Source organism: Alosa pseudoharengus, unplaced genomic scaffold (assembly GCF_046254945.1).
Source record: "Alosa pseudoharengus isolate Yale_2024_CS ecotype anadromous, Long Island Sound unplaced genomic scaffold, YU_APseudo_1.1 YU_APseudo_1.1_scf_7, whole genome shotgun sequence".
Lineage (NCBI taxonomy): Eukaryota > Metazoa > Chordata > Actinopteri > Clupeiformes > Clupeidae > Alosa > Alosa pseudoharengus.
Window position 1 is genome coordinate 14,920,797 of NW_027468859.1, and position 8,428 is coordinate 14,929,224.

The following is an 8,428-nucleotide window of genomic DNA, read 5'->3' on the forward strand; positions in this document are numbered from 1 at the left end:
CAGGTTCTGCTCTACCAGAGAGTGTTCTCCCTTCAGCCCTCTCCCCCACTGCCATGTCCACACACACACACACATGGGCAATGTCACACACACATACAGTACATACACACTCTCACATGTCAAGTTCAAGTTTAAGCTTCTACCAGATGGTCTTTCTCCTGCAGCACTGGCTGTAAAGGGCCTGGATAGTTGGTAACTCAGTCCTTGTAATGCACTGCACTGACCTGACCACCCTTTGCAGAAGTTTGCTGTCATGCGTGGTGCTGTTACCATACCATGCTGTGATGTTGCCAGTCAGGATACTCTCAAAGGTACAGCGGTAGGAGTTGTCCTGCAGCCTTTGTGACCATATGGTGTGACCAGCTCAGATCCTCGCTGATGTTAATTCCAAGGAATCTGAAGTAGCTGACTCTCTCCACTGCTGTACCCCCAATGTGAATGGGTGTGTGCTCCTCTCCCTGCAGCCTCCTGTAGTCCACTATCAGCTCCTTGTTTTGCTGACGTTGAGCAGCAGGTTGTTGTCCTGGCACTAAGATGTCAGGGTTGCCACCTCTGCTTTGTATGCAGACTCATCATCATTCGTGATACAGCCGATTATGGTGGTGTCATCAGCAAACTTAATGATGGTATCATGGTATGTGAGTTGCCATACAGTCAAGTGAACAACGAGTACAACAGGGGGCTTAACACACATCCCTGCGGGGCACCAGTGCTGAGTGGTAGAGTGGAGGAGATGAGGTATATGCACTTTTCCACACATTCACACAGAATGGGACATGCAACCTAAGGACGCAACCATTCTACCAGGACTGCACAATATGTACATAGCATAATGTACACATATTAATCAACTTAACATATACTTACCCTTTATCCTAATGTATGGCTGTTTTATCCTATTAGGTTTCTCTTTCTACTCACGCTTTTACTTATTTTGTTCTTCTAGGTCTGTGGTTGTCTTGTTTAACTGTACTTTATCACAGAGTCAAATCCCTATGCAAATTGTACATTTGGTAAATAAAACCATTCTGATTCTCTGAACACATTCTCACCCTGAAACACACTTATGCACACACACACACACACACACACACACACACACACACACACACTGATTGGCCACTTTCCCGGGTGAAGATCTGGTGAAGACAAAAAGACTATAAAGGTCACACGAACACACCCTATGACATATGATACGTCATTATCACTCCTCATAACTAGACGTGCATCAACTCAGTGATGCTGGCAACATAAGTCTTCCCCACCCTTAAAACAAACCGTGTGTGTGTGTGTGCGCGTGTTTATGTATGTGTGTGACCTGACACGTACAGTGTTAGTGATACAGTATATTTTACTGGTGAGAGTACACATATCTGATACACTGAGTCATCAACACTTCCTGCCCCTCCCCCCTCTCAATTCAATGTGGATCTATTAGCATGGCTGTAGGTACAGAGGTACAGTGTTGCCAAAGCACAAAAATGAAACCGCATTTGTACAGTAACATTGCAACATTGAGAACAATCTCTCTCTCTCATACACACACACACACACAAACACACACACACACGTTTTAACAAGTTCTCTCCCACGCATGCACATTCAATCCACCTAATCGAATCGAACATCTAATCCAATTCTTCTTCTCCTATCCCTCTCTTTCTCCTCTTCTCTCTCTCTACAAGCCCAGATCTGAAAAACTTGGGACGTTGTGTCAAATGCAAATAAAAACAGAATGTAATATGCAAATCTCTTAAATTTAGTTGCAAAAAGGACACAGACAACATATCAAATGTAATGCATATCATTACATATCAAATGTAATTAGGGACAGGGGTAACAAAATGCTGGAAAAGTTGTGTAATGATAAAGAAAACAAAAGGAGTAATGCTTCACAACTAATTAGGGTAACTGCCAACACAATTGGGTATTAACACAGGGAATTGTGAAGTATTTGGGGAGTTCATCATCTACAGGACATAATATAATTAAAACATTCAGAGAATCCAGAGAAATCTTTGCAAACAAGGGATAAAGCTGAAAAACAATATTGGATGGCCATGGTCTTTTGGATCTCAGATGGCACTGCATCAAAACCAGACCTGTTTCTGTAAAGAAAATCATTGTATGGGCTCAGGAAGACCTCTGATAATCATTGTCTATGTGCACAGTCAGCATAACAGCCAAAATTGTATTGAGACATGATACAGAAAATACCACCGTCATATCTGGCCTGAGCTTGTTTAAAATGGTCTGAGGTAATGTGGTATCATGCAATTCTTTTTGGAAATCATGGACTCATGTGGGCTAAAGAGGAGTGGGCCTATCCAAGTATCTAACCGAGCATTAGTGCCTACAGCATGGACATCTTGCACATCTGGCAAGGCACAATCGATTCTGAATGATGTATACAGGTTTTGAGCAACATATACTGCCATCTAGGCAATGTCTTTTTCAGGGAAGACCTTGAATATTTCAGGAAAACAATGCCAAAATGAATTCAGCTTCGCTTCGCTCGCTTCGTGCCTAACAACACCCCTCAGCTGTGCTATATTCACAGAACAGCCTCTCGGGGCTTATTGCTTAATAAGAATACCCCATACTGTTAAGCAACTGCAATCATATATCAGGCAGGAATGGAACAACATTTAATTCTCAAAACCTTGGGAACTGGTCTCCTCAGTTCCTAAATATTTACAGAATGTTGTTAAATGAAGGGGTGATGCCCTGTCCCATATTGCTGGCATTTAAAACGAACAAATATTTTACATGAAATATTTTTTTCTGCTATTGGGTTTATGAGACTTATATGATCATTCTTTTTTAATTTGCATTTTACACAATGTCCCAACTTTTTCTGATTTCGGGTGGTACATTTCTTCTCCTGTTTTGTGATGAAATATTGCATCATGTGTGTGGTGAAGGACTGAGTATCTGTGGCTTGAGTTTTGTAATCTCTTCTTGTGGGGTGTGTGTGTGTGTGTGTGTGTGTGTGTGTGTGTGCGTGTGCGTGTGCGTGCGCATGCGTGTGTGCGTGTGTGTGTGTGAGGAAGAACTCCCAAAATGGGATCCTTCAGTTAAACTTTTTTCATAATTTGGGAGTTTCCACAGCAGTAGTGTGTGTGTGTGTGTGTGTGTGTGTGTGTGTGTGTGTGTGTGTGTGTGTGTGTGTGTGTGTGTGTGTATGTGTGAGGAGGGGGAGACTATGGGGGGCTGCCAGTCACAAAGCCTAAGTGACAGTTATACACACACACACACAGACCAAAACCCATTAAGTGAACCAACCCATGTTCTATATAAATCTACACAGGTGCTGCCATCATAGGTATTTTTTTATTACATTCATCACCATGGTCTGCAGACACTCCAGTGGTGTGTGTGTGTGTGTCTGTGTGTTTTTGCTCATGCAAAAGCATGTGACCCAAATATTTATGGACTTCACCCCGCCCCCCTCCCCCCTTCCACCCTGAAACGGAAGCATGGCGGCCACAGTAGAGAGAGTGTGTGTGTGTGTTTGTGTGTGTGCGTTTGTGTGTGCATTTAAACGTGACATTAGGAACACCCTTTGGGTGTCACTGTCTTCCATCACCCCAAGATAGGACCAGCTTGTTGCAGAGTAACAAGCTCAGGGCTCCTACTGATTCTGTGGCATGGTGAGATGAAGTTTTTACCTCATTACATGGTCTGGGAAACCTGGGGAAAATGGGAGGGTTGACAGCTATGCTCTAGACAACCCCTAAACCTCTACATGAAAGGATAACCTCTTAACATCTTCACAACCTTTAAACAACCTTCACTTTCCTTGACCTTCAGATTTCTCCAGATATCCTCTAGAGCAATGTTTCTCAAAGTGTGGTCCCGAGTTATCCCAAGTGGTTCGCAAGCAGACGTGGTAAAATATAATATAGATGAGTTGTTTGCAATATTAAACCAACTCGTATGTAAATCCAAACAGTTCTGTAACACTGTCTATGTACGCCAGTTTAAATCATATAAATCCTCTGACACAATAAGCAACTTGCAAAGACAATAAGCAAGGTGGTTCACTGAGCATAGCCTATTGTGTAAATATACTGTTGAAGAAGGTCTAGCTTACTCTTTTTTTTTTAGCTAAGTGGTCCGTCAGTTTTTTTTTTTATTGATTAAGTGGTCCTTGGTTTGAAAAAGTTTGAGAAACACTGCTCTAGAGATAATTCCTAAGTATGACCTTCAAATAACCTTTAAGCATCTACATAACCGTAGGAAACCTCCAGACAACTGTCAACACAGGAGGAACTACTGAACTATGAACATGAGCTATAGGTAGACTTATGAGCTATGCCAGGACTGCCTCTCTCTTTCTCTCTCTATCTGTCTCTCTCTTTCACACACACACACACGCACACACGCAACTAGAACTCTTCCACAATTCCTTATCCATAATTGGGTTTAAAATGCTGTTTCATTTAGTTTATTGAATTTCACCTCAGAGCTTTTCTTGAGAGTGAGTGGTGAGTGAGAGAGAGAGAGAGAGAGAGAGAGAGTGTGTGTGTGTGTGTGTGTACACTCTGGGCTGCTCCAAGCAGCGTGCCTGTCATAGATTCCACTTTTCCATTTATAGCTGTGGCATCTTCAAGATACTGCAGATGTCAGCCCCCTCACTCATGCGCGCACGAGCACACACACAAACACAGACACACACACACACACACAGCTATTAAACCACAAACCACCAAACACACCTCTCTTTCACTCTCTCACTCACTCTCTCTCTCTCTCTCTCTCTCTCTCTATCTCTCTCTCACACACACACACACACTTTTCCAATTCTTCTCCTAAGGTCCTATTCTTTGTTACCTTTTAACTAAAAATAATAATCAATTGTATGTCAAACACGCACACACATACATACACATGCATACATGCTAGAGGTCTATATATTGGTTCTGCCTACATATCGGCCAGGTTTGACCTATTTTCCACTTGACACGGCTCATATCGTTATAGGTCTCCTCATATCGGGTTTTGCCGATATTTGTTTAGGGCACCCTCTTGTGTTTAGTCCAACATATAGCAGTTTTATTTCACTTATAGTTGCAGTCCAACCATACATGATTTCAAGCACATAACATTTTTTCATCTCCCACGGTCCGCTGGCTGCCCATCCAGTGAGTACACTGTAAAAAAAACGGTCTCTCTACAGTAGGCAGCCCAGGGTCTGAAAACTGGAAATAAATAAACTTGCGACAGCCTGTCCTCCAAACCAAAAATGTGTGGAGTTTCTCTGTGAATACTGAAGGGTTGGCTGACCTACCTCTCTGGTGTGTTTTGTCTGGACCTTGAATAAAATATAATGTATGCTATACTGTTTTGGACAAAACTGTCTGCTGAGAAACATACATAAAAATGTAAACTGCTTTGTGTACCACGCCCTGCACTCTCCCAGACTTGAACCCACAAACTTTAGCACCGGATCGGGAGTCGAGTGTGCTAGTAACTGAGCGAAAAGCCCAGGCTGCTAGCTCTCTCACTAGCACAACTCTTAAAGGGGAACTATGCCGTTTTTTTTAGCTTAATTTACCTTAACTGAACAGCTTCGGAGTCATTCTAATGGTTATATGACTTTTTTCTGGTTGAATGGTGGCCATCTCGCTTCCCCCTAGCGCATGTGAGCGGAAAAACCACCCTTGCAACTTTGGGCCGTCGGGCCGACGGCCTCAGAGACAGAAAGTCTCACAGTCTCGCGATGTAACGAATTGCTTTACTGCACTACACACTTACATACCAGGCACTGGCTAGAACAAGATAGCAATGGAGTTTCTCAGACGTGTCATGGCAGAGCCAGCGAAAAGAAGCAGAAAGCGCGTAAACCGTTGTCGGAGGAACAGGGAAAGAGGAAACGACACACTGACCGAGTGAGGAGTGTCATAAAATATATACTCTGAAGCTCTGCAGAGAAACCTGCGAGCAAAAAGCGAGAGAATAGCAAAGAAATTCCCAAAACTGCATAGTTTCTCTATAAAGCTCACCAAAGATTATTTTGTACCTTAAAATAATGTTTCCAAAATCAGTTCATCAACTCATAACAGGGTGAACAGCACTTCACTTCTGCATTCGCTTTGCAGCCCTCCATAAGGCTATAACCACACTATGCAACTTTGCCAGATCGGGTAACGGATCTGTAGTTCGAATGAGACATAAGAAACTACAAATTTGACTTGCTTTACGGCAAGCGTTACAATAGACGATAGGTGGAGCAAGGCTCTGGGTGGAGAGTACTCGGCAGGTACATATAAATGGAAGACGGTAGGCTGCGATGCGATAGGCTAAATTATTTACGACAGCGGTAATGGGCAATTCCGCTTCCAACCTGTAGAGGGACCAAAGAGGAAAAGTGCTTTAAAGTAGCCTAGAAATCTAAACGCACCCTAGCGGCAGCAAATTACATTTGCAGCCAGGGCTAGTCAAGCAACTCTCCGTTGTCTTGTGAACTCGAAAAATTAAATTTCTATCAGGCCAATCAAATAGTGTATAGACCCTTTCAAGAGAGTTCCATTATCAGCATCTTATTATACGGCTCTTCACAATGCTAGTAGAACGCTCCATTGACTTGAATGGGATTTCCCAACGTTCTACGGTAAAATAAATTCATGTAATTACCGCTGCAAACATATAATTACTGCTGTCAATGGCAACGGGTTTTTTGCTTCTTATACGTCTTTCATATCACTACACAAGGACTGGAACTTCATTCAAACGTGAAAGCAGACGGTTGTGTTCTAAAGAATGTTTGATTCAAGTTCAGCAGCGTGTGTTGTTGCGAACTATTTGTTTCTCAGCAAATGCCACGATGAACGGTAACAAATAGGCTAGGTTATGTAGGCTAAAGCAGGGCCGTAGTCACCATAGACATTGAGGGGGAGCTGTCCCCCCCAATATTCAAATATGACCAAAATGTCCCCCCCAATATACGGACAGAAAAATAAATAAAGAAAAAAAACTCTACAGGAAACCAACAACCACCACCATCTGAAATGTAATCAAACATAACTAACGCACAAATTAGTGACCTAGTGATGGTTCCAGAGTAGCCTACACCTCTGAGTGGTTTGACTGCACTTCAAGATGAGTTGTCTTTCAGAAGGGTGCTTCACTCGTTCCTGGAAATGTAATGCAAGCATGTGTCAGTAAGACTGCATACAGGGCTCTCCAGAATTATTGCCACCCCTGGTAAAGTTGATAGGTATTATAAAAATAATCTTTTTGTGATGTATTGTTACATACTGTAAACTTCATATTTGGTCTCCGTGAAAATGGGAAAAGGTATGAGTTCGACTTTGGTATGGACTTTAGGCTACAGGAAGCAATGGAGGGAAACAGTTCCTCAGAAAACAGTAGGCTACAAACACAGGATTTATACTGTTCCTTCACAACTATTGGGTTGAACACACAATGGTGTCATGCAAGGACCCTGTTCATGTTGCACAGCACTTGTCATGACATTTTGAGTCTGTTAGGCACAAAGGCACAGTAGGGTACATGCCCATATAGCATAGCTTGTAGGCACTTTGGCTTTAGTCGCTAGCCGGCTAACTTGCGTCAGACAGCACATATTTCTTTCACTTTTTTTCTTCCGTATTCCGTGAACATGATCAACTGAGCTCCATGTTAAAATGATCAAGGTTCCCAAGGCTTTAAGAATAAAAACAGCCCCACAATATCACAGCCCCTCCACCACAATTCTCATTAGGCATGTGGTTCTTTTCAATATAGTCATTCCTCTATGTATGCCAAACCCTCCTAGAGTATTTCTTGCCAAAGAGCGCAACTTTAATTTCATCTGACAATAGACCACAATTCCAGATATAGTCGCTGTACCATTCAGTATTTCCTGTCATTTACATTTATAGTTAGATTACAGGATTTTTTTTTACCTGGCATGCCCTCTAAATCATCTATTAGCACTGAGGTCACTTTTTTGGGGGGAATTGGTGACCCCAAGAATTTGGAATGTGGAATTGCCTCTCTCTTATCATTCTCCTCACTGTGCGTGGGGGCAAGATAAACATGGATCTTAGTCCAAGATCCATTAATCAGATTTATGTTAGGTGCTACATATAATGTGCTCCCATCTCCCAAGAATGTAAGTCAATTGAAGTGTGTGGCAGCGGCAATAGAGGATAAAAGGAGAGAAGTCAATTCATTAGCAGCTAGTAAAGGGGTAAGGCAAATTAACTTTGTACGTCAGGGGGATAAACCTTTGTCCGCAAAGGCCAGGTGTAAAACCGGCCAGTTGAAAAATGGGGCAGGCTGGGAAATGAAGGTTGATCTTGACCAGCAGATGGCGGTACCTCCAAATATAGTGAGTACTAAACTACGACCCGACGTATTTCTATGGTCGGATTCAGAGAAGATAGTTTACTTCATTGAACTCACTGTTCCTTGGGAA